Genomic DNA, 26,937 nt, shown 5'->3' with positions numbered 1-26,937 from the left:
GGACGCAGCTCTGGGAGACCATTTATTTTTTCAGAGCACTGGAAAAACGTGGGATCTGTTGACCTGGAACAGCAGCAAGAACGAAAAACAAGTCCAACGACAGTGCCCTTGGCAGCAGCTAAAAGCTGATGTTTCAGGGAAGGGGGAGGCCAGGACCCAGCACACACCAGTGAGCTTGCCAGAGCCACAGCACCACCGGCAACAGGGATGAATTTGGGCTTTATCTCAGATGTTACCTTGCTGTACAGCTGCTTCTGCCGTATGGTACAGCAAGATTTCTCTAATCCGCATTGGGTTATGTGCCCTGCTTCTGCCTAAAGCCATCTGCAGACAGAGGAAGGATACACCCAGAGCTCTGATTACCTCTTCCTCAGTTCATAAAAGGATGCATCAAAGCAATGAGGAAGCAGGGAGACAAGGCAAGGCAGGTTAACTATTCTCTGGTTAAAAGAAGCATTGGCAAGAAAGAAAGGGAGGAGTCAAATCAGACCCCCAAGGCAGAATTGGCCTCTGCACCCCCCAAGCAAAGGAGAATAGAGCAGGTACCCCACAGATCTGTAGATATCCTGTGTAACAGAAAAAATTCTCCATATCACTCAAAGCACGAATAAGCCCAAATGTTATTCCTCAGGTCTAAAGGACCATTACAGATGGCTCTATCGAACTGGCAGCAGCACTAAGGAAGCAAAGGACTCCAGACACCACTGGATGGAGAAATGGGTCTGGAATACAGCCTCAAACGTGTGGCTGGGGGCGGTCAGTAACCCAGACTTGTTAACTTGGGTAAGAACTGACACTAAGGGCAGGTTAGTCAGCCCTTGGACATGAGCCACAGCTGGAAAAGGACGGGATCAGTCCCCATCTTTACATTGTTCCACTACAGTGATTGTACTGTAAATGCTATCGAACTCGTTCCCAGTCCTTAAGGCAGAGCACATTACCACGCTCTCACAAACTGAGAGAATACGAAGCTGACCAGATCGACTGATGTAGCCAGATCTGCTGGCTGTGTATCAGAGATGGGGACTGAATGTGGATCTCTGGATTTCCTCAGGGGATGCACCTTCCCCATCAAAGAACTGCTTTTCAGAAGTGGTTCAGATGTAGCATAGAGCAGAGAAAATCAGCTTCTATTTCTAGTACCAAAATGAATGCTCCCAAAAGACCAATCTCTTCCTTTGATAAATGCTCATCAGTAATGCTTCCACTGTTTGAGGCTGCACATAGGTGGGGACACCCTGCAAGACGATGCTGAAAATTAGTCCAATTTGGTCAGAACCAAATTCAAATACTAATCCCCTCCTAAACCTGCACTAACAACTGCAAAAAACCCACCCTGTATTCCCTCTCTTCCAAGGCCTAGGATGCAGCCATTAATAAGGTCTCATGGCGAACTGTGGTGGCTGCTTTCACTCCACTGACATTTTAAAGGCAAACCATCATAGGATTGTACAACAAACAATATAATTAAGGGTAGGCCAGGTTTACTTATCTCTTACTGCTCAACCAGGAACAACAAATAGGTGAGTTTGTCCTTAGGTGACTGAAACAACGCATTTTTGCCTGTGTAAACAGTTGCTATGCCTCCATTGCAAAAATAAAACAATCACAGTGTATCACATTAGTTTAAACATTTTATGACACATTAATGTTTCTCTGAACTTGAAGTCCTTTTAAAAGTGGCTTGGAGAAAAAAGAAAAGCAGCTTCCAGAGTGTTTCACTGGCACATTAAGTTATGCATTCTAAGTCCTGGAGGTGAAATGGTTTTAGCATTTATGGGAGTCTGGGCTTCCAGTCCTCGTGCTGAGCCGGCTATTAATACGTGACAGAAAGCATCTGTGATCTACTGCTCGCAGGGCTCAAGCCCCAAAGCATCCAGAAAGCCTGTGCATAATCCTTCACTCACACGGCTGATTGACCGCACCACACATAAGTTAATGTGATGTATACACTCTGATGTGACAGGTCCAAAATATAATGTACTTTACAAATGATTTGATCTTAATTAGAAGAACAAGGGTCTTTTACATGACAATTTTCTTTTAGAAAAAGGCATAGGGCACTGAGAGATATGAATGTCAGCATCAGTCATCATAAAACACAGAGACAAGATCTATTTTAAGGCTTGTGGATATGAAGTACACATTAAAAAGGGGATTATGCTACAGCTAATGGGAAAATTATTGCCATTCTAACTTCCTACTAAACCAGACTGGGGCATCATTATGAACATAGTAGCTCTTTAGAGAGAGAATAACAGCCCAGTCTTCTGTTGGAAAACGCCTGGCCCATTTCTTTGATGTCCAGGTTTCTGTTAGTCTCTGTGTGAGCGCACAGGCAAGTACATTGGTGCAGGACCAGGGCCAAGCAGCTGGCCCAAAGTCAGGCAGTAACAAACCTTTCTGAATCATCAGCCTTCATCACATGAATGTTTCTACCCTGCACTGGTTTTTTTTGCTGGAGGATTGGATCAAAGCTGTCTAGCTGTAAAGAGATTTCATTGACTTCAGTCAGCATGGAAATATGTCTGGTTTAAACCTGCATTTCAAGGAGAGCATATTTTCACCACTTTGGTCTTCCTTGAGTAATATGATTGCTCTTTTTTACCTGTTGTGGCATTGGTGCCTGCTATCTAGGAGCTTTTCCCTGTTGGTGCAGTTACTGCAATTAAGATGTCAAGCTGATAAGCAGGGAAATTATGTAAGTGGTGTCTGATGGGATTTCTGACGATGAAAAAAAGGGAAAGAAGAAAAGTGTTATGATAATACCTGGCAAAAGTAGACATCTTTTAAGTAGAAAAGTGTGTCTCCCTTTGCCAGCTTGTCTCAGAGCACTGCATGGGAGAACAGGCTGTGCTCTCCAATGCTTTGCCCAAGGAAAGCTTCGGGAAGGTCTGCAGCGCAGCCTGTGAAGTGGCTCGTCGCACTCCTGCCACAGGGATGCATCCCTGCAGTGCCTCTTGCCTTTCTCTGGCAGCTGCTTGCTTTGGTTGGCAGGGTGGGTTTTCTTCTGTAGGAGAGCTCTGTATTAAGGAGCTATGACTGCAAGACTGAGCCACTAAAAAACTTATCTTGCTCATGTCCCTGCAGTCACAGCATGGAAACATGGATGTGAGACCCCATGATCTGGAGAATGATTTTCCCATGGGTGGTTATTTCTTGCATTTCAGGGTGCTGACTCTGTGCTTTTCCCAAATGTAGGTAACTCAGCTGCATAACTGGGCTGGGGGGGGGGGGCAAACTCATGCACACTCTTCCCTGAAACCAAACAGCTAATGTGCACAGCACAGCCATCACATCCTCAGTTAAGTACACTCCACGCACTGCAATGCCAATGGAGGGGGCTGGGGATGCAATCCCCTTAGCTCACCTAGAAAATCTGTGCCTGTTCTCACGTGCTGGAAACACACAGTCTGAAACACAAGGCAATACATCTGGGAATGGACCTCAGTAACAATTTCCTTTACTGGCTGGATTAACAATTGTGGGGAACGGACGTACATATCCCAGGACCTGTTGAGGATTCACAAGAGAATTGTGGTCAATTTTATCATGTTTGGGCTAAATCCTCTAATGTGTAGTTATTTTAACTCACGTGATATGGAAAAAGCCCTTGATTTGACTCCTTGCCTGCACAAAAACACATCACATGGTTTATGTTATTTTCACCAATTCCAGTTCACCTCAATGCACAAGCAGAGCCTCTGGGTTGGGGATCGATAGAAACTGCACTAAAAAAAAAATCGAGACAATTCAAAACCTACTGGAATTAAACCAGGAAAAACTTATAATTTGGACCCAGAGTGACCAGAGAGAAAATCGGGGCGCTGTCACCACCCATGTCTTCAGTATGGCCTCTGTGTGAGCCAGAGGCCATGACATTTGCAGAGAAAAATACACATCAATTCCAAATAGCACATTAGATCATTTTAATGTCCACAGCTATACATTGCAATGGGCTGCAACTTGTCCTAGTGACAATCCATGAGTCCAGTGCTGTTTGGGTATTTTAGTCTTGCAAATACATTTTTCTCCAAATGGGTTGCTCAGCAGTAATGATTATTCAGAGAAAAGTGGCAGACAGGGTCAGGCTGCAGCAGAATGAAAAGTGAAAACTTGAAAGATGCTAGATGAATATTTATGCAGAGCAATCTTCACTCTCGCATTATGGTGCATAATGGGATCAGCAAAGCTAACGGAATTCACGCTGCGTGAACTTCCTCTGTGAGAACTTAGTTTAATCTGCTCATAAGACTGACAACCCGTGAACACAGAGAAAATGTTCAATGGCATGTAAAAACTTCATTGAAATAATGTTTCTGACTATATCAATGTTCTGGCAATGACAGAATAAACAACATTATTTTCCGGGCAGATTTTAAATCCACAGGCCACTTTTTTGAAATGGCATCCAAACATTGTCACAGCAGACTTTGTTCTTTTGTTTCACTGCCGATTTGGTATGTCCTACTGGCAACTGGGGGATTGAGTAATGAGGACAAGGATTTCAGAACAGCCTGACACTGACCATCACTTAAGGGCTGGTGATGATGAGGAGCAGCCAGGCAAATATCTGCTCCGATATTGCAAGATTTGTCAGAGAATACTTTTCATTGCAAAACAAATGGCTGTTGGCTGACTTTGGAGTCTGTCTTACTTTGCAAGATTTTCTTCTCAAGGTGTCCAAACTCTACCTCAGTGCACATGGGCAATGAAATCCATTCCTGTGCTATAGGGTCAGCACAAGACCTACAATCAGTTCACTCCTTTTGGGGGCTGCAGATTTACTGCACAGATAGGTCTCCATTTCATCCACTCTTTGTATTTTTTGTCAGCAGGTCACTACAAAGCCCAAGAAGCTTCTACAATCCATCATTATGCACAAGCCCCCAAATAGTTGATCACCTGTGGCTAAGTACCCATATATTTAGAGAGATATCTAAACTCACTGTTTTTATTTAAGAGTCTTAAAAACTTGCTTAGAAAGACCAGTTTTTTCCTTGACATTTCTACAACAGTCTGGTATTGTTACTGGTTTAAGTCTTGAATTAAATACTAGAAGGGCAGTTTTCCTTACTGTACTTTAGCATTTCCTTTTCTAAACTAGGGGCCCTGTTTCATCCCTATACTTCACTGCATGCTTCAGCACTTGTCTAATCCTTCTGAATTCATGGATATATGAAAACACTCTATTGAATCTGGACCTCTGTGAGAAACTGGAAAATAATGCAATTCCACTTATCTGAAATATCTGAACCCTCCAAAATACTGAATGTAAGTATTATCTAAGAGTTGATGTTTAATCTTTTTCCCCAGAGCCTACACTTCTATCATTATTCAATAGTGACCGACAACGTATCAGAAGCACCTCAGCTACAGAGATAACCAGCTACCTCATGCGTGACTTTAATTAAACAAGAACATTCAAAATAAACTTTAAAAGATGCAGAATTTAGCTCACGCTAGTCATCTGAACTTTCCCTTCTGCTGCTTATTTGTTCAAGAGGCCACCTACCACCTGTACGAAGGGTACGGTGATTTTGTGCAGGCACATCAGCCATTTTGCACCTGCACCCGGCCGTCCTTCTCAACGTTTCAAGGCCAGAGAGAATGAAGGTGGGCGGACAGGGGATGGAGCGGTCTGCAGAGCCATTCTCGGTTGCAACAGCCATTGCAATTAATTTTTTTTTTTTTTTTTTAACAGAATACTTCTTGTTTCAACATTTTCTTTAGAAAGCATCGCCTGAAGCACATCGCAATTATTTTTTATTATTTTTTTTTAACAGAATACTTCTTGTTTCAACGTGTTCTTTAAAAAGCATTGCTTGAAGCGGTGGGGTTGGGGTTTTCCCCCCCCCTCCACAGGAAGGTGCACGGCAGCCCGGCTCTGACGCTGCTTTCCAGCCCCCTTCCGCTCGCTCGGGCTTTAGTCAACGCTACAGCGTAGCTCACTGCCTCCCACCCTTCCCTTTAGGCCGTGTGAGTGCCAGTCTGTCCGTCCCTGTCACTCTGTCCGTCCCCGTCAGCCCGTCACGGACACCCACCGCCCTCCGCCTCCCTCGGTGCAGGCTAAAAATAGACGGCAGCGCCTGACAACTGCCTTCTGATTGGCTGCCGCGGAGCCGCCGCCAGCCTATGGGAGAGCGGGGCGCGGCGGCGGGGTGAGGAGGCCGATGGTCGCCTCAGCGGGGCCGGGCCGAACCGGGGCGGGCCTGGACCCGCCGTTCGCTTTCCGTTCTGGTCGTAACATTCACCTCCGTAGGGCCTCAAACCTCAGAATTAACGAGACCAGCGGTGCCGCTCCAACCCCGGACGCAAACGCAGCCCGAGAGCCGCCCTTACCGCTCGCCGCCGGCCGGTGGGGGCCGCTGCCCGCCCGCCCGCCACGACGGCGACCGCCGCCCGCCCCTCCGAGCCGGCAGGGGGCGCTCGTCGCCGTAGCGGAGCTCCGGGGGGGGAGGGGGTTGCCCACTTCCGGGCCGTCGGGCCTGGCCGTCTCGGCAGTGCTGAGGGCCGTCTCTCAGGGGTTTATTTTTCAGCATTTCTTTCCTCACTAGTGCCTTAAGGTGCCAAAAGCGGTTCCTGGTAAATTTAGCTTCCCTGCAGGTATTTGTTACTGAGCTGTTTGCATGTATTTTGGAGATTCTGAGGGCATTTCGTGGACTTCTGTGGATGAAGGAGTGCCTGAGGTGACAAATCGAGAAATGGGGGAAAGAACAGGTAGCTGAAAGGGCCAAAATGGCGTGGGAATGTAATTTTTTTTTTTATGGAATTGTCAAGAAACAGAGATAAAACAGTTGCAGTGGAGAATTAGGAGAATGCCCTCAAATCTAATTTCAGATAAAATATATGTTCAATGTACCATAAATGCAGCAAGTCAGTAGCTTCACTGGAAAGAAGCATCAGCTTTATATATAAATAGGGTTATATAGGTACCTATTAAAAATAAAGTTTGATATCTGCTAGTGTTTTATAGTCACAAAAAGTGTGCTGGAGGAACTTGGAAGGCAGAAGCCAGAGCTGGTTAGCAGGATGCTGTGTCCTAATTTATTCAGGCATTAGCTAATACCTCTGGAACCACTGTTAAAAGATCTCACAATCTCAAGGAGTGGTTTGACTCTCCTATCTATTTTCCAGAACCTCTTTTCTCATGGGTGCCACACAGACTGAGCATCACAGACGTGTGAGTCCAAGTGTGGCGAAGGTAAGAACTGTATAAAGAAGGGAAGTGAAAGAAGACTTTCTTCTGAAGAAATTTTGCATATTCCAGTTTTCACTGAGCCTGTGCCTTGGTTCACACCGACAGAAGGAAGCAAGCAGTTCTGTGTTCTGATCCACTCTAAGTTAAATGCTTTGAAACTTAAAAAAATCATTATTTTCTATTGTTTTTACATTAAGCACAGGTAGCCTTCAGTGCATGAGCATTATCTTGTCCATATGAGCTGTCGATGCCAACTTGTAATTTACATACTAATTGCTTGCAATCTTTAGCAATAGAAAAGTTAACTGTCCACAATTCAAAGGATTTCCTAATTATAAAAGGAAAGTACTTCATGGCAAAGAGTGTAGCCAATAATTATCTACTGCCAAGTGCCAAAACACATGTGAAATGAATGTTAACTGCTGGGAACAGAAGGAAGCTGATTTCTTGTGTGGCAGTTTGAGGCTTCTAGCATGAAAAAGAAAATCATTGTTCACATATTCTGTTAACTTCAAATGTAACGGTATTTTCTGTGCGGTGATGGCATTCAGGAGAAACGGCATAAGAACTCCGGTGCTGTTAATTCAGAGGTGGTGCACGTTTTATACAGACGGACCATTCTCCACGTGGGTTCTGAGCACTTCTGAGGGCTTGTATCACCCCTTGCAGCTGCTGGGACTTTTCGAGTGTGCACACAGTCAGCCTTCCTGTCTCTGGGCAGAAGCAAAAATGCTGTGGTTTTTAACCAGTCCCACCATCTGATCATAGCCTAATCCTCTCCTGTGTCATCACCTCACAGAGCCACAATGAAGGGGTTAAGCCTTTTTAGCAGGGTAAATGTTTCTGTTTGAGTTTAGCTGAAGGATTTCTCATGCAAGTCATAAATGTGAAACTTCTTTAGATTTGCCCTTTTGCTGTATAAGAGAGTCCAGCTGGTTTTGGTTTTGCTGTGTGCAGCTGCAGATACTTCCAGAGTTTAGGAAAATGTAATAGCTTGGAGGTCTGTGTCTAAAGAAGTTTGTACTGACTTTTAATATGACATCTGCACACTTTCAGTGCCACTACTTGAAGATTTATCACAACACTAGAGATAACTTTTTAGATTAGTCCTTCAACAAGAACATCTTCAGCTTTTATTATTTTTTATGCATTGCTTAGTAAACTTTTAACGGTTTTATTTGCAGATTAATCCCACATATTTTAAATTTTCTTCTTAATTTTTGTCATACATTTTATTTTCATCTTCAACACTATTTCTTGTAATGTCATGTATTGCTTCAGTCTCTTATCTTTTACAACTTCTGAATAGCCAATTTATGGTGACATGTCTTGCTGTACATGCTATGTTGTGTAAATATGGTATTTTATAATGGTTAAGGTATACAGTTCTTAAGGGCATCTGTTCAGGGATGCATGTATAATTTCTTTCCCTACAATGTTTTATTTAGTCCATTTCTGAGACGCCTGTATTATATTTTCTTTACCTTTCTGCACAGCCAATTGCCTCTGGGCTGATTTTCTGAGGGCTTTAATTATCGTGCTGTCTCTAAGACAATTACATAATTAAGTGTTTTTCATTTTCATTTTGAATTTGGTAATTATAACCAAAACACTGAAAAGTGCATCAGCTGCAATATGAAGAAACTCAATCATTAAAAGAAAATGTACCTAGAAGAGAAACATGGTTGAGAAGATTCTACTAATAACCAATAAATGAAATGAAAATTAAAAAGAAGTAGGGAGAATGGAGCTTACTGAACTCCTTCAGTCTGTTGTTTTAAATGATAAACTTTTTATAGCTTTGATGATCACAAAAATGTGATGCTCCAAGGAAAATTTACAAATATAATTGTAGTAGTTAAAAGAAACATTTCCCCAAGTATTGAAGAATAGAGTGCTGAAAGGACAGGTGTTTTATTGTTACGTAATTTTCCTTGTTTAATATTTTAAAGATAGATTCTTTATTTGCTCTCCCTAGTTCTAGCACTGCCCCAGTCATGTGTTTGTTTATATACATATATACTTCTCATTTTTTATTGAAACAGATGGCATATCTCCTCTTTCAAGGCTCAGGCAAGGGGGGCATAGGAAATATGATAGGATTAAAATTATTTTGACACAAGAAGACATCTTTCTTATATCCTATTTCCCATACACCTGTTTGTCTTTCAAACAAGCAGTGACAGTAAACACCGAGAAATAAGGAGTGTGTTTCAGTTGTGGTGTTCTGAAAACCCTGCCCTGTTCTTTGAGTGTTCTTTGGTATTCAGTTCCTATGACTACCCGTTTTTGAAAACATAAGTCTAAAAGTTAGCAGCTGAGCTCCACTGAGCTCAACAGTAATACTCCTACCAACTGAAAAGGGAGCAGATTAGGCGTTTGTTCCAGCTCTATTAGAAAACCTCTCCCCTAAATCCACCAAAGTCACCTGAGGCTCAGTGCTTTTAAAAATCAGGTCATTTCTTAAAGCACATAAACATGACTTCAGAAGTCTGATTTTCAGCTCTTCATTGTGAAAACATTAGACAAGCTTAATTTCTGCAGAAAAACTACAAAGTCAGGGTTTCTAGAATTTAAGAAATGTATATGTGCTCCAGGGAAGATTTGGAATGCTATGAGTAAAATGCATTTTTCCGGCCTCTGGAGTCTGTATATATCATAAGTGTACGTATGAAACATTATCCATGCGGCCATGCACTGCAGGACATGTGAGTGGAATGGTAGTGACATCTCTGGAAGTCCAGATGAAAATATGGCTTGAAGCAGTTAGAGGTCCTGATTCAGTCAGAAGTTTCACATACGGTTATGCTGCCAACATCAGTGGGTGTTTAGGCAAGCATTTATGCTCTTTGATGAATTTCCATTCGGTCCTGCAGGAATGTCTGTTCAAATGTTTTTTTGAGATATTTACATTTCTATCAGAGTAATGGCTGTGAATATTTTGAATTTTAACATCTACTTTAACACTTACTAGGTGAACACAAGAGTTACATAAAATGTACAAGAAGTTTATTTGGGGGCTCAGTCCTAACCTACTACTAGTAAAGCATTTCCCAGAGCATGGGGGGTTCTGTATTTGTGTCGGCATGCTTGTGGATGTAGCGTATGATTATAGAGGAAACCTGGGCAGGCAATCGTTTAAAATTATCCTCTTTCCTCATGTGAACATAAGCCATAGAATTGAGACCTTCAGAAGATGTTTTGAAATATTTATCAATAATGTAGTGATTGTAAAGCTATAACTCACATCCAGATTTATGATAATAAAAATGCAGAATGAAGAGCAAAGCCTGCAATTTTGCCTTTAAGTCAATCTCTTGAGTTACACCGAAAATCAGAGTGAAACCTGTCCTGGTGGTCATGAGTGCCTAGCTTCTTAAGTCTTCATGTTACCAGAGAAAGGATTAAATGGGTCAGGGGTCTGATTTAGTAAAACAATTCCTGTTTTCCCAGAGGTTTCCAGGGATGTTCTTGGTGAATACTGGGTTATTTTGACAGACAAAGCATCAGAAATTTGAGCTGGCGAAATGAAGTGTGCATAGTCCAGAGCTGTGCATCTCTAACTCTGAGTCACACAGCTTTGATATGTGGCCCATAGCTAATCTGTGGTGTTCTGTTAAACAGCAAAATTAGTAGTGTTTTCAGTTACAAGTTTGGTGAGCAGGCTATAAGGTAATCCACAAGAAACTTGAAAAGATTGATGATTGTCCTTTGTCTCCAAAACCTGGGGAGCTGCTGTGAAGGACTAAGGTCTTGTGAGATTTTTTTTAGGGCCCTAACCATGCATGTGTCAAGCTATACTTCCTATCAGAAATATAATAACCACAATCAACTGTTTCTCTAGTTTTCCCATAGCCACATTTTACAGTTGTATCATTGTTTTTCTGGTAAACCATACTTCGAACATCATATTTTTATTCAACTTTCACCAGCCCACATTTGCCACTCAACTTTCAGCGGGCAGCCGCTGCTGGCGGAGTGCCAAGAAGGTGTCAGTACTAATGCACACTTGAGAAGGCAGAAGATCCCATAGACATGTTAAGATTCATTATTGATCAGGACTTTGTCTCCACAAACTGAGGTTATTATTTGCACTGGAGTCAGGAGTCATGCTGCTTTGATGAGGAAGTAACTTGGACCTTATCCAGCTATTGATATTTCTAAAGTGATGATGTGGCTCTAAATCTGGCCACAACGATGCAGTGCTTCACCACACAGATCTTATTACATGTGCCTGTCATTAGTAATGCTTCTGACTTCGACTTTTGAATGCCTTGAACACAGAGCCTAGTGGTTTTAGTTTTAATAGGTTTTGTGTGTAAGGCTGTTCATCCTTTTACTCCTGTATAGTGTTGCCAGTGGATTGCTCGTTATTCACAGTCATGTAAGAAAGTTGCTGTATGTGCAAAATGTGCTGCTTGGGGGAATTGTGCGGTACTGGAATACTTTTATATAGAAAGATAATCTGCACTGTTTTTCACCGCAAAAGTTCAGAATTTAATACTAAGATCAAAATGACATATCGTTGTCTTAAAAAAAATCTAATTTTTCATATTCATAAACGTCCCTGTATGACTCACTCAGCAGTATTGTGGGCTAGTAAGAATATCTACTGCAGCACAGAGGATTCCAGAGTCGATGGTCCAAAATTACTTTTTTCTTTGTTAGCGCTTGTATGAGTTGATGGAAATGTCACCGAGCTACAAAATGAGTAATGAAACCTGGATTTGGTCTGGTGTTTTTGGCTGCCGATGAGTGTGCCTCCCTCAGCTCACGCTGTGTGACAGCACCTGTAACACTGCGGGAGTACCCGTGTTCCAGCAGAGCTCTGGCAGAGCAGTCACTGCAAATCCACTCACACCTCCTGCACTGTCAGGCTGAAATGCAACCCGAGCAAGGCCAAGGTGATGTTGGTTAGAGAATGGAGATGGTATGAAAACCAGGATCTTCGTCCCTTTTTTACACGCACGCGCATGTGCTACCATCAAGTCAGTGCTCTTGTCTGACTGCTGAGTCAGCCCAGATAACCAGATGCAAGGTGATAGTCCTTTCACACCACTGGGCAATATTTTAAGTAAAAGCTTGACTACTGTAGTGTATATGTTTGTCACTTCAGGTGAGATTTTTCTCACCAAATTTAGATACTTGCTTTATGGAGACCTATTCTAGGTCACAGCCATCTCATTTTAGTGTACGTGTCTAAGTGTACTGTTGTAGATGTCTATGTCTGCTGTTGTAGACATTCATATTAGTAGTTTGAATACCAGATTCCAAACTAGTGCAAAATATGACTGCCTTCCTCTTCGTATGCTGCTTTACCAGGAGTACTTTCCTTTTTTTTTTTTTTTTTTTTTTTTATTACCATGAATCTATTTGTGATGAACAAGCCTGTTCAAGGGCTTGGTCTTCAAGCTCATTAGTAAAAACAAAAGCACATGTGATTCTAAAACTAATTGTGTCTTAACAGTTGTCCAACTTAACTGGCTTTACAGGGATCTTGTCAAAGCCTGATATGGGCAGAAGTCTTTTTGACATTAATTCCAATTGGGATATATGTGATAATAGGAAAGGGGTATTTATTAGTATTTCATTATTTAAGGGTATACCCAGGCTTTCTGCTATGTGTTTGAAACCCCAAGATTTTTGTGTATTTTTTGTTTGTTGGTGGTAATAATAGTAGCCTGGCATGCCTTCTGCCATTTGCCCTGTACTCACGCATATTTCACAAGTCAACTACAGAGTCATCACTGTAAATACAGTCATTTTTGCTTTTTTATTTTATTTGGCATGAGGAACAAAAACCCCAAACATATTTCTAGCTTTATATACCTTCTTAAATACATTCTTTTTAAGTGAAGGTAAATCAATCCAATGTGAAACTGTTCAGTAGGAATATTTATTAACCATTGTTTGGGTGCATAATAAAAAGAGTCCCATCACTTTGGCTTTATTTTTATTTAAAAGTACTGAAATATTCTTTAGATGAAACCTGAACAGACTAAATTATAGCAATGCCTTGCTTCCCTGAGTCTTGCACTTCACCTGCTGCAGAAATTAGAATATGGAAAAAATAAAAATCTAATACCAACGAGATAAAACTAGCACAATGCAAAAGAAGATAATTACATTGCTCAGCTGTCACAAGGCCAGCGTAAAAAAAATGAAGTGACTCATCTTCCTTCACATGCACAGCCTGCTCAAACATACATATAATTATTTATTTGTGTGGTTTTGATTCTTTAGCCAAATGTCGCTACTTTATAATGTGGTTTAACCACTTAGGGATTTTGTTCAAAGTGTTCATTTATAGTTTTATCATTGAACCACAAAAAAGTGTTCTAGGCTCCAATGTAATTATGTTGCATGCAAGTGTTGTATATCATTAAATCTTACTTTGTATGAGTATATGAGTTCAAAGACAGCTCTCCTGCAAAGATAAGATACAATATGCAGTGAACAAGGGCTGCTTTCTAGTGAAGGCATATTCTTTACCAAACCAGTGTATCAAGCAAGGGTAAGCTCAAGACATAAACATCAAGAAATCTTCATATAACATTGTAATTTTGACTTTGGAGCTAAGTGGACTATTGTCTTAGACCAGTTTTTAAAAGAAAGGGACTAAGATTTATAAGTCGTATGTGGTTTTGAGAGTTTTACCTAGGAGCTTATGAACAAAATCTATAAAAAACTGCAACATTCAAAACTGCTGGAAAGGAAGAACGGTGGTATAAAACCTTTGAATAACAATTGCCAATCATTTGAAAATTTTGACAAAATGTGATACTCCCGTTAGGTGGAGACTCAAGGAAGAAAGATTTTCAGGGTTGGAGCTGTAAATGTTCTTTTGTAGAGAGTTTTTATGCAATCCTCAAGCTGAACAAAGTGTAACAGTTTTGCCTCATAGAACTTAATGTAAAGGTTAAAGCTGAGCAAATAGTATTCATGCTAATTTAGCTGGTTTGGTTTTTTTTTTTCCCCTGACTGGGAGTCATTCCTGGTTGTTGGGCAGTGTTTTAGTGGTTCACGTTTGCTGAAGTTACTTGGATGAATTTGAATTTTCAGCCAGTGAGTTATTTACAAACTGTTTGCTTTGACTGTTCACCCTGCTCTATTAAATATTTGCTTTGGTTCATTCTATTGAATCTAATTAATCAGCATCAATTCCAATATGTGCAATGCCCACCAGTGCAAGTGAGAGGAATCCTTTTGCTTCTCTGACTGGCAATCAGGAGGTGCTTTGGCAAATCATACTGCGCTGAAACACTTCAGCATCTTTCTCTTTGTTGAAACAAAAATGAGGAAAAGAGGTAAACCTAGTACAAACAGATCTTTTTGTGATGTTAGTAGCAAAGCCAGAAAGCTACTGTTAAAATAGGAAACTTCCTGAGCTGTATGAAAGTCAAACCATTGAAGATAGTAGGACTAGAGAGTGAAAGTAACTGTAAACAAAAAATTTGCTGACTGGTGTCATTTTCTTGTCGATCTCGGCAAGTATCTACTCCTAGGCAAGCAGTATAAGTAGTGACCCACTTCCTAGAACTGATTTTCCCTTATTTTATTTTTTTACAAATCTTTTGAAAAATTAGTTCAAAGGGAATAAAAAGGGTGACATTATGGTTGAACTTTCTGTAATCTGACTTGACTGAGGAAATGTGGCTGTTTGGTCTGAGTTCCCTCCCCAGTTAAAGAGGGAAAATAAGCACTGTCAGAAATCAGTTCAGCCAGTGCAATAATAGGTCTATATGATCGGCTCTTCACAATGAGGCAACGTCCATAGGTTGAAAGAAGAGCAACTGAGACAGAATATAAGGAAAAACTTTCCACTGTGAGAACAGTCAAGCAGTCCCTTCCCATCTGAACTGTGATCCTATTTTACTGGAAGTTCTGACTATCCAGGCCTAATCTACTGTTGGGTGAGTTGATGGATCTCCACTGGTGTCTTCTGTCTCACAAAGTCATTATAATGTTAGAAAAGGAACCCACATTGCTGCTGTAAAAACCTTCTAAGACAGTGCACTGTTGGAAGACACTCTATAGCCTCCAGTCTGTTTGAGAGCTGTTTATTGTAAGCTAATTTCACATCATTACAAAGGTGTGACGTTATAATATTCCATTGTTTTCTCTATTTTTGGTGTGTTTAAGGTAACATTTGAACTATATTCACCAGACTTCACTGTGAGTTTTAGGAGCTTTTTAATACAAATACTGAGCTTTTACCTGATCTTTTTTTAGTCCTTGCACCTGTGGTATCATTATTCTTTCAGAGGCCAGCTGACATAGCTCTTTGAACATATGTATCTTGACATGTCTTGTTCTTCTCTGCTTTTCTGTCTCTCAGAGTTCCGCTATTAATCTCTGTTCAGTATTGCCAAGGTAATGAGTTTATTACCAACCCTGAAGTAGATCACAAATGAAGCAAAGCTCTTGTGGCCTCTGTGAATCATATCCCCCTTAAAAAATTCCTAATTCTCCATCCAAAATTCTTTGTTCCTCACAGTACAGAACTCATCCCATCTTCACTAAAAAACCATAAAGTCAACAGGTTAGAAATGTATCCAGAGACCTAAACCCGTCCGCTAATGCTATTGTTTTTCTGGAGTTTGTTGATTTTGTCCAGTTGGTTAAGTACGGTATCTTATTTTTATGTCTTCCCCTCAGTTTCTGTGTGAGAACCCTGGTATGTGCAGCTTAGCATACAAAGATGCTAACAACACAAACAAGCTGCAAGTGTCAGACTTGTAAAGAAGGAACACAAAATGCACTCTGAAGGTCAGAATCAAAGTGACAGCTCAACTGTGAGTAGTCCATTCCCACTTTTGGAGAGGTGAGAGTTTTCTGAGGAGAGATACAGCGCGCTCTAACAGGATCAGCTTCACATACTTACTGACAGCTAAGTACGGCAGATACCGCCTGGGCAAAAAAAGAGCTAAAAGTTTAATTCCACCTTTCCTTTCAGACACAATACAGCTCATTTCTTGTTTCGTGGGTGGTGTGGTGGCAGGGGATGGAGGAGGAAGACCTTCTTCTTGCATTGTTTTTTCAAAGAGATGTGATGTCTGGGTTTCAGTACAAGGGAGTAGATGACGGATCACCATCTTGTGAACCTGGAGAGGTGAGACTGAGTCCTGGGTCTGTGAATTACGCAGGGCAATTTCACATTTTACTTTGCTGATCTGTTGGCCCTCTTACACTTTGCTTGTCTACTTTTATAGGAATACTTTCAGGAAAGAGATGGAGTCTGGCTGTGTGTTGAGACCCTCTAAGGTTCTCTAAAATGTTTGAAAATCATATTCTGGCTATTTCAAAAAACTAGCTCGGGTCATAAAGACAACCTGTGTTCTCCACAGCTTGGTGGATTTTACCAATACCAGTTCTTGATTTGATTGGCTTAGTTTCTAATCAATGCAAATGTGTTCCTGTCATAAGTGACCTGTGCTAATTTCACGCTAAAAGAACCACTTACGAAGAAAAAGTCCAAGGTGGTTAAAATATTTTTGTTTCACGGCTCAAAAGCTGAGTTTTGCACAGTCAGTTCTCCTTGCAGTCCCTTCACGGGAACTGGTTGTGTTCATAGTGCCATCAGCATGCTTTATGTGGAACAAGGCTCTTTTGAAAGTTGCTTGTGTTAAATCTGCAGGGATTTGCTTCACTTTGTGGAGAAGGCACAGAAAAAGGCATTCGGAATTGAAAGTGGAGATTACCTACTCCATATCTGATACTGAAAGCAAATACAAACTCAAACCCTGCTTACCCTTACATTGTATATCCTCTGTGTGTGTCTCAGTACTAGCTGCTACACCTGTTTTTTTGACCAATTTCATTGTCTTATTTCTCATTACTGCTGTTACTGGGAGTTATCTGGGGCTTGCTACAGCACCAGGATGCAACTGCTGTTTCAGGAAAAACTCCTTCAATAAAGCAACCATTGAAAGGTGACTTTAAGCCTAAAGGAATACATCTGGTGGAGTGCTTGCTCCTGAATTAATATTTTGGAGGGCATACTATTAATGCTCTCAGTGCCTTCAGGCTCAACGCCTGCTGTTTTCTTGCTCATTTGGAGGATTAACATCTGAAGAGATTCTTTGGGACACACGCTCCTTAACGTGTGGTGAAGGTCAAAAATCTGTCTCTGCTCCAGTAGAGATTTTTCCACCTTTGTGCAAAGTTTTCAGGGAGAGGGGAGAGTTTCCAGTGTCTGCTGGTCTCTGCCATCCTCCAAAGTCATGTCTGAAGGCAAAGTGGCTGGATGTGTCCTGTCACACGCTCTGGTTCCAGTCCCAGAGCTCTCCTTCGAGGTGGTGTACAAGGCAGCTGGAGCCTGTGAAGCCCCGTGGGGCTGTCAGTGGGCAGAGTGGTGGTGGTTGGATGTCAGAAGTAATTGGTGCTGGGGCTTTCTATGAATCTTGATCCGTAGCTGAGAGGGTGTAAGCCCTCGCTTCTGGCAAAGAAAACCCTGCTCCGTCTTACAAAAAATAAAAGGAACAAAAAAATACTTTGAGCCAAGATACAGATCGCATTTCTCTCACATCTGGGTTACTCATTTGCCGGGGAGGGCAGAGCCCGTGGTTATGGATCTTGATTTTGAGAAGAATGAGGAATGCCTCTTGAATGAACTGATGTGCAGGGTGAAGAAGAGTGATTGCAGAAGGCTGAGGGATAGGCTTAGAATTATGAATCATAGCTCTAAGTTAAGACTGGAACTCAGATTTTAATTTAAGGCTTAAAGTGAAATCAGTTGTGTGGGGGTACGTGTTCTTTTTTCTGAAAGGGAATATTGGATTTGGTGCTACTAGGCCTTGAAAGTTAGGTTTTGCAAGAAGAACCGTAAGAGAATATAGAAGTTTAAAAAAATCAAATTGCCAGAAATGCGTGCCATTTTCAATACACGTTTCTAAAGATCACCTGTAGCCAAGAAATGAAAAGGCATTTGAGTCAGATGACAAAAAAACCTTGTTGATAAGACCCTTTTATGGTATCCTTGTGCCACCTCAGAGTTTTTATTGTATTCCTAAAACCTCTTCAGTTACCTTTCTGTAATGATGAATTTGAGGGCATGGTATTGCCTTTACATCTGTCTCGTCCTTCAAATCTGTTATAATAACATGTGTTCCAAAGCTCAATTTAATGTCTATAGGGTTTCTGAAAAAAGAGAAATAAATAGGGAGACAAGAAAAAACCCACCAATCTTTAATTGAAATAAGCTGCAGAATCACGATGTGGAGCAACATGAGTGCACAATGAAATTAGGAAACTTAAGGGAAGGAGACGGATCACAGAGAAAGAAAAAGGAATGGGTTAGTGTGTGAAGTCTGTGTGTGTTACATACAGGAGGTTTTCCTAGCATAACCAACACTCATTTTCCAGACAGCCAAGTGTTTCACATTACAAAATGCACTGTTCAGCACTTGGAATTAGCCAGGCAAACTGAGTTTTCTTATGCTGGGTGTCTGCCACAATCTGGGGGGTTTCTTCTCTTCAAAAGGCTTAGCTGATTTTGTGAGAGTTGTTCATTTTGCCTTCTGTTTAAAAATCCATCCATACTTCACCATGCTATACACCAGGTAAAACTGTCCGCTTTATCTGCTGAGCCCTGCTAGACGTTAAAACTGAGGTATTGGGGTGGGTTAAACGTATTTCTTGTTCTCTCTTCTTTGCTCTGTAACCCATGCACATGGGAAGAAAGCCATCTGAGTTGGATGCTGATGGCACAGAGATCTGATCTAAACTAATTGGGGTGAAGAACATGAGATAAAGAAATTGAGACTCGATATTGTTGGTGCTGCAAAGAAGGGCTGGATTTGAAGGCTGGCACTTGCTGAGAAGGGAAGGGCAGGCTGGTAACTGGGGAGGAAAGTAAGTAGTACTGGGAATCAGTGATGAGGAGAAACATATCACGCAGATCAGCACTTGGTGGAAAACAAAGGTGAACATATGCTTAAAATTGGTAAAGTAATGCCCGATCCCACTGATTTAAGGTGTCTCATTACATTTCCTTAACCCTTGTGAGCTTGAAATTGTACACTAATGTCCTTTTAAGGCAGTTGAGTATAGCCCTCCCCACACATGCACTTTAAAAGAGCCACGGTTTGTGGTTTTCCACCCATATATACGTGCATTGCATCTTAACTGTCGACTTCCATCAGTTGAGCTGAAAAACATGGAGTGATCTTCACTGCTGTATCACAGAGCTGAGAGTAAAGAAAATATTCTTATTTGTTGACAGTGGTAAGAGCGCTACGGAATAGTGCTTTAACAGAACCATTCCTTCTTTTTCCATTGTGCATTTCTGTAGAAAGCTGGTAATACCTCCAGAAGTTTAATATTATTGAAAAACACCATAAAAAAATTAAATCATTAGCAGCACAATTTGAAAAGAAACGTAAATGATTTAAAAAGAAGGGCGAAAGAAATATAGCTGTCTTTTAATAAGCTCAAATAAAATACAATGACTAATAGAGATACAAATGTCATGAACTTTTCTGGCTACAGAAATCCATAAGCAGCTCAGAAGCAGTTGATGTAATGTGTTTGGTTCGTTCATGTTAATAAAGACCTCATTTGTTTTACTACTAGGGTTTTTTTCATCAGCTCAAATATGCCATTTTTTTGACTTTTTTTTCACATGCTTTAATTGCCAAAGGGTATCTCAAATGTTCCGTTCTTCCAGAGGGGAGAAAAAGTCTTTAGAAATTAATTCTCAGTTCTTTCAATGACAGTATTTGAAAAATCTGGGTACACTGGGACAGGAAATCTAAAAACCCAAGACCTCACTATGCTTCTTTCACCTGAATTCAGTCATCTGTCATATATGAGGAAGGAGTTCTGAATTCACAGAGTTGAAAAAAGGCCAATTTGAGAAACTCTGGCTTACTGGCCTACTTCCAGATAGTATCTTCTCAAAAATAGCTTTAATCCATTTGTTTAGTGCGTTATCCTTGAAATAAAGAGCTGAAGAATGAGTAATCCATTTCTGCACAAAAAATACTTGATGTTCCTGTAGCTTTCTCTACAATACTCAATCACTTTAATCTTTTGCCACTGTTCCCTAATGTGTATTTCATAATGTAATTCAGATATTACTGCAATATTCAGAATTCACCAATAAACCCCCTTCTTTAAAGAAGGACATTCTCCTGTGCTGGATGCTCACAGCACTGAATATCCCCTTCGCTCTCCAGGTGGGCACGTTGCTAAACTTCTTCCTCAGCCCTTTCTAGCCCAAACCTGGGATGGTTTCTCACAAAACCACTGGTGACCCGGTGGTTCAAACACAGGGCTAGCAAACTCTACTTGGTTTATGATAACTGCCTCATGAGTGATGGCATCACTGATAAAAGAATTTCCACTTGTTTTAAAAATGTACAAGACCCTTTTTGTAAAAGTAATCCACGTTCTCCACCTGGCTCTCCTGTAGCAGAGATCACTCGTAAAAGATGCCTGAGACCACCTCTTTTAAATGTCCCGGATTTTAGCTCTGGTCTTTAGTGTGGTTTGTAGCGAATTAGGGCTAGAAATGTCATCTTTAGCTTTTCTGAATCAAAACATAATGTGCTGAGGTCGGAGGTGCTAGATATCATCAGTACCAAGAAAATAGTTCCAGATGGCAAATGGTTCAGCCACTGTGAGCTAAATGTGTTGTTCAGCAATCCCATCCCTCTCTTTGAAGTAATCAATATGTCTGTTCTTCCTGACCTAGTGACATTTTTTTGTCTTTTTCATATTGAGCCTCGAGTATATGAAATATGAACAATATCTTTCTCAGTCTTGAAAGGTCTTTTAATACATCCACAGATAAAAATCATATTATTCACAGCAGCCTTGGTGCTTGTTAGTGTGAGGAAAAAATCTGTATAATTCCAGCTACCAACACTACTGCAAGAAAATAAGAGAAAGGCAATGTTGTGTATGAATCTTATTGAATTGCAAACTGCTTTCTCAGCAATCAGAGCTGTACACTGATGCAAATCAGATGCTTACATAATGCCGTTATGCAAGGAGGGTGACAAGAGCTGCAGTGATTAAGACACTCTTTGTGTGTTCATACTGTGTTGTCCTTTCACTTCAGAAAAAACACTGACAAATTAACTGCTTGAAATGAACCATTCTAAAGCGACCCACGGTCAAACACATCTCTGTACAGTGCTGACTTTTCACCTACTTTTTTTTTTTTGGTTTTCTCCCCCCCCCCCGAGATCCTTCATGGAGCACAGCAAGATGAACAGCCCCTTGTCCATGCCACATCTTGGGACAGCGCTCTCATCTTGGATGCAGACGCATGTGCTGTGCAGAGTGGCACATGGCTAAGATTAGGATGTGGTCTTTAGCTGACACACTGATGAAAAGGCAGCTTCTAATTTAAGACACGTGTGCTCTGCATCACTACACATCCTGACTAATACAAATTACAGCATTTGTGTATGGTCTTGCAGTAGCTGTTTTTCAATAGAGCCATGTCAAGAATCGGATTAGAATCTAATTATTATTCTTTTAGTTATTTAGTATCAAAATAACCATATATATATTAAACACATCTAATACTGGTTTAAATATCTAAAGATATTTTTTTCCCCTCTTATTTGTCTTCCTCCACCATTATCCCTTTGCAAAGTTCTCTGGCAGATGAGCCAAAAAGCACATCAAATAGTAAAGACTTTGTTGAAAATCAATTTATTTAGAACTGATAAATGTGATATCCTAATGGAAACTGCACTTGCGGAACTTTGTGTGTTTGTATCCAACTGCAGTGTAAAAATGTAGTGCGATTTTTTACATTTCAGATATTCAGTGGTATCAATGAACTGCTTGTGCAGAGTCAAAAGACCAAGGATCGATGACAGAGATGGTAGAAGTACTGTAACCAACTAATTAGAGATATAAAGATGTCTCCTAGTAACTCTTTTTCATTTCTAGATGACATGCATAAGCATCAAAGCTAGCTCAAATGGCCTTAATCGTTTTGAACTGATGATTTTCTCCATGTTTCTTGGTTTAATCTTACCATAGTATAAGATAAAGCAACTAACGTTTCATGCAGAATGAATTCAGATAAAGTTAGTAGGGAACTGAAATAAAAGCTTATTTGCAGCTTTGTGATAATAGCAGAAAAAAATGGAATATATTGAGTTTGGGGTAAAAATGCTGAGAACATTTTTATGCTGAAAAGGATGTTTGTAAGGATATTAATCTGTAGATATTTTTTTAAGTTCCTTTAGCATGCTCCTTTCCAATAAAATATTTTTACAGCAATGCGCATAGCTAAGGCCAAGTCACGAGCAAGGCAAAATGTGAGATGGTAAAGAAGAAAACATATCAGTAATTTGGATGATCTCCTTTTTCTTCTTCCATGTTTCTCCTAGGGTCACCAAGAACAAGAGTGCAGAGTCCTTTTGCGGCAAAGAGTGATGACTGAAGCACCGGTAGCTGCACCAAGCCAGGAAAGGAAATAGGAGGAAGAAGACAAAAGAGGAAACAGTGATTGAAAGAGTGCTGGATATATTTGTCCAAAAGTTTATACTATCCATATGGCGATGGTACAGTATTGCTATTATTTGCATCATACCTGTAGGTTTCAGCTGAGATCCTGCTGGGTTGGCTGTTATAAAAGCACATAGAAATGAGAATCTGTATCTAAAATATTCTGAGCATTTGAGACAGAGAGGGTTTGGAAGAAGAGCAGGTGCCTAACATACCTTAGATTCTCGTTTTGATTGTGGTATTGATCTGGTTTTGATTGTGGTCTGACTGCTGGCCAGAAACAATGTATTTTAAATGTCTATTTATATATAAAATGGTTCACCCTATGTCAGAGCCAGAAATAGATACAGGTCACCTGGGAAACTAGTTTATTTCCTTTTCCTGAGGTTAACTTATTATATATAATGTAGTGATAAATCAGCTGAATGAAATCCTCTTCCACCTCCCTTCCTTGTAACTATTTGGTGACATTAATTGTATTTCCACATTATCTGACCTTCCATATTTATTCCAGTATATTAACACTCTTCCCAGAGAATTTAATCTCTGTGTAAAATATAGAAAAAGCCACTATTAAGAACACTACTAAGAAATGGCAAACAAGAACTTGGTACCAGCTGTCTGATCTTACGTCAGATGCATCCTCTAATTCATAATGCCATAAATTAAAAAAAAAATAAAAATCAATGATGTGGATTACTTTATGTCTTTCAAGCCTGCTGCTGTTATAAGTGAAACTTGGATAGAAGACAGTCAAAATCAAAAGAAGTAGAGACATTCCACCCTTCTCTGAGCTTCTACTACAATCACAGATCCAAGTGAATTGGGGCATTTTAATGTAGCGTTTGTCTCTTTTTGTATTTAATAAAATGTGAAAAAAAGATTTGCTTTGTTACATGAAATAGGCAACATGTTCAATAGTGGGGTGCATCTTTACCTAAGGTACTATTGTGTGTAGCTGCTCTTTTGGTATGCTACTGCCAGATATTATAAATATTTTCATGTCTAGAGTGTGGATGAAAACTCAGTCCCTGACTACCTGGAATATATTGAAAAATGAGTAAACACAAAGGGTTTCTGTGTACATTGTCTGGAAATGGGAGGTAATAAAGTAGCAAGGGCATGGCAAAAATGCTATTTCTGCATTCCCTTTGCAGGGCTGCTTTCTTTCTGATAGGGAGAAGAGAGGTCGCCCTGAGAGGAGCCCATCCTCAAAGACTGGAGTGGAGCTCCGCTGTCGCACAGAGCCAGACGAGCCAAACCCACAGCGTGAGCTCCTGCTTCAGAAACGAGAAAAGGTATTTGGCGCTGATAGGCACCAAACTTAAGTCCTGTTTGTAGTCACTCATTCCAGCTGGGTATCTCAGGTGGAGCTGAGCTGTGGGCAGGAGAGGAGATGTCATGACTAAAGCTTTTGACACTTGGTTCTTAAGGAAATTCCTGATTTTTCCAGTCCTCCTTTTGCTTTCCATTTGGAAAATCGAGATGCAATATTTTGCTTGGGATTTCACATTCCCAAGTTAAATCAAACACACAAAAAAGCTTTTGCTTTAAATTCAATCTGCTTCAGTATCGGGCTTTGTGAGCTAGGCAGTTACCACACAAACTGGGATTAAGGAAGACGTTTTGCAGTGGTGTCTGGGAATGATACTTCCTGAGCTTATATGTTTGCAGACAAAATCCTGTCTTGTGTGCATTTTGTCATGACACTGCTGTCAGTGATAGAGCAATGATTGGCAAGACGTTTTCTCTGTTTTTCAGGAAAATTTATACTCTAAAAATGGATTAATTTTTTCTGTATTTTCCTCACAACTTTAAGAATATCGTAAAATGGGTTCTGTTTTTTAATGTGCTTTTCTGTTCTTATTACTCTCTCTGTCTCCACAATGAGTCTACAACCAGAATTGCTGCCGTTGCGGTGTTGCTATAACTCATTATCCACAGACAGAAATAAGAACTGACCACGGCACAAGATGAATCTGTGCCCATCCCAGCACCTTGAACTGTAACACAAATGGAAGACAGCAGCATGTTTGTTCATTCAGGCTGTGACAGGAATGGGAAATAGGACAAGGGCAGCTCTGTTTCCATCTAGGGGTATGCTTTGAAATGTTTTGAGTCCTGAAAATCTCAAACAACACCTGGTTTATAGAGCTTTTTCTACTTGCCCATCTTTTTAAGCAAAATATTAACCAGGAGAAAAACTAAATACACTTTCCTTATCTCTAAGGCTTGATCCTACAAGAAACTGGCAAACTGCTTGTAAAAACAGTGAAGGTGACAGAGAGTATACAGAAAAGACACCCAGGACGTGGGAATCATTCAGAAACAATTTGTAAAGCTTCTCCATCTTCTCACCAGTGTAATATTGGCAAAGACGTGTATTGGTCTTGTTCATGGTAAGAATAGTCAAAGTTGGATTGAAAAAGAGCCTGTTCTTGGTCCATTGTGTGAACATTATTGTAAGGATTTTTGTATGTCTGCACCATCTCTGGATCATTAAGTTCCAGTTTGAAAATTTCCCTGAGAGGCCGCACCTTTGGAACAAATTTGTGTTGCTAATTTACAGTTGCAGCTACTTCTAAAGTGTTGTGTCCTAGATTTTTTTGTTCCTTGGCCATCATCATGGCATATGCCAATACTTGGTGACAGTCCTATCCACATACCTCAGCTCTGTTCCCTTCGTGTACTATTTGTTTCTGTGTTGTTCTTTCAAAAGCATTACATAAAATGAGTCGATAAAAAGACATATGATAATAAGCATACATGCCTCGGGCTTCGTGGTTTTAAAATGTCATGCTTACACAGAGAGCATTGTTTGTTAGAAGTCAGCAGTCTCAATAACCCATTATAGCTTTGCTTACTCAAGGGCACACAATAAGCTCTAATTTCAACTCCCAGCCAAACACTCCTTTGCTTAAACCCACAGTACCCCATCACACAGTCAGGCTGCCATTCACCTCACGGGCATTGTTTCGGCACATATTTTCCATAATGTCATATTGCACCTCCTGCCAGCCCCAAACCAAAACCATTCTGTGAATCAAGGGCACAATTATTTTGTGACTTCAGCCTTCGGTTGATTAGCCCAAGTTTCTCTTGCTGTGGATCAAGAGAGCACAGTAAGAGCCATGCTCTGAGATGATGGGAGTGATGATGAGACACTGGAGTAGCCACATTTTCAGAATTGCAGAGACCATCCTTGCAACACTCCAAAGGACAGGAGAACCTCAGAACTGGTTGTGGGTGGAGTGAATTATGTGGAATCATTTTGGTAAAGGATTTGTGCACAGGAGGATATTCTCAAATCTGGGCAGGGGGCAGAAAAAAGGAAAAACAGAAATCAAGCAGTCAAATTCCTTTGTTTCCTCCTCTTTCCTATTTTGAGGATAAAATACAGCAGCCAGCAGTAAAAAAAAGGTGAGAAAAAGTGCACTTTTATGCCTTTTTATACTCTGTCAGTTCCAGTCCATGCCTGGGATTGTCTCTCCCCTGCCTGTTCTGGTAATGCCCTCAGTCAAGTCAGAAGTCAGCTGCAATTTCAGCAGTTTTGGTGGAAAACATTCTGTGTCATTCTCATAACTGCACTGAAACAGGTTCCAGGACAGTTTTGGCATTCCAGCCTCTAATTCCAGGAACTGTAAAGAGGCATGTAGCAGTTAAAAAATTAGCAGAGTTATCTGAACTTTGTGAACTTCAGATGATGTTTAGTTTGGGTTCAGACCAAGTTTTGGGCAAAGGTACCAAAGATTCTTGCTTAGTAAGAGCTGGTTTTATGCTCCCTGTAATTTGGACTTTGACTGGAGCTGCTTTTCATTTGCATTGTGCTAGATGTGTATATTAAATAAATATCATTCAGGTTGTGAATTTTGGCAACTTTGATCATGGCTTATATTTGAAAGTAATTTGTAATTTTGTCATTTTCATAACTACATTTAAATTTTGTTAACTGCTAGAGGAATAATTGAGGGATTTTTCCCCCCCTCCTTAATTTTATTAAGCTGCAGAACAGAATCAAGCAGGCAGTAGGGAACCCTGTGCCAAAGCAATTTCTCAGGGCAGTAGTGAGTGGCACACTGACCACCTTTCCTCCTAACCCATTGGGCATACTGCAATTGCTCTTGTTGCACAGTCTGTATCTTTCAGGATATTCTCTCCTTATTTTCTCTGAAAGACTGTTATTTGCCGCCTTTATTCCTGCCCAGCTCCTGGCCTCTTTTTCTGGACGGTGATTGAAGCTGAGCCACATTTAGTGATGCAGT

At 40.6% G+C, this 26,937-nt stretch overlaps 1 long non-coding RNA gene across 8 annotated transcripts; it reads left to right on the top strand.

Moving 5' to 3' along the window:
• Positions 1–5,609: 5,609 nt before the first annotated feature.
• LOC138682510 (uncharacterized) lies at positions 5,610–26,557 on the top strand. 8 transcript variants are annotated; one of them, XR_011322621.1, is made up of 7 exons: positions 5,610–6,606; positions 7,138–7,204; positions 15,860–15,996; positions 21,394–21,567; positions 22,574–22,731; positions 23,833–23,973; positions 24,578–26,557. It is a non-coding gene; the product is annotated as an uncharacterized lncRNA (long non-coding RNA). The 8 variants fall into 8 exon arrangements; XR_011322620.1 differs by lacking the exon at positions 21,394–21,567 and having other exon boundaries at positions 6,151–6,720; positions 22,568–22,731; XR_011322619.1 differs by lacking the exon at positions 21,394–21,567 and having other exon boundaries at positions 6,154–6,606; positions 22,568–22,731.
• Positions 26,558–26,937: the final 380 nt, after the last annotated feature.

Source organism: Haliaeetus albicilla, chromosome 28 (assembly GCF_947461875.1).
Source record: "Haliaeetus albicilla chromosome 28, bHalAlb1.1, whole genome shotgun sequence".
Taxonomy (NCBI): Eukaryota; Metazoa; Chordata; class Aves; order Accipitriformes; family Accipitridae; genus Haliaeetus; species Haliaeetus albicilla.
Note: the sequence above shows the minus strand (reverse complement) of the source record. Positions and strands in the feature narration are given on the sequence as shown.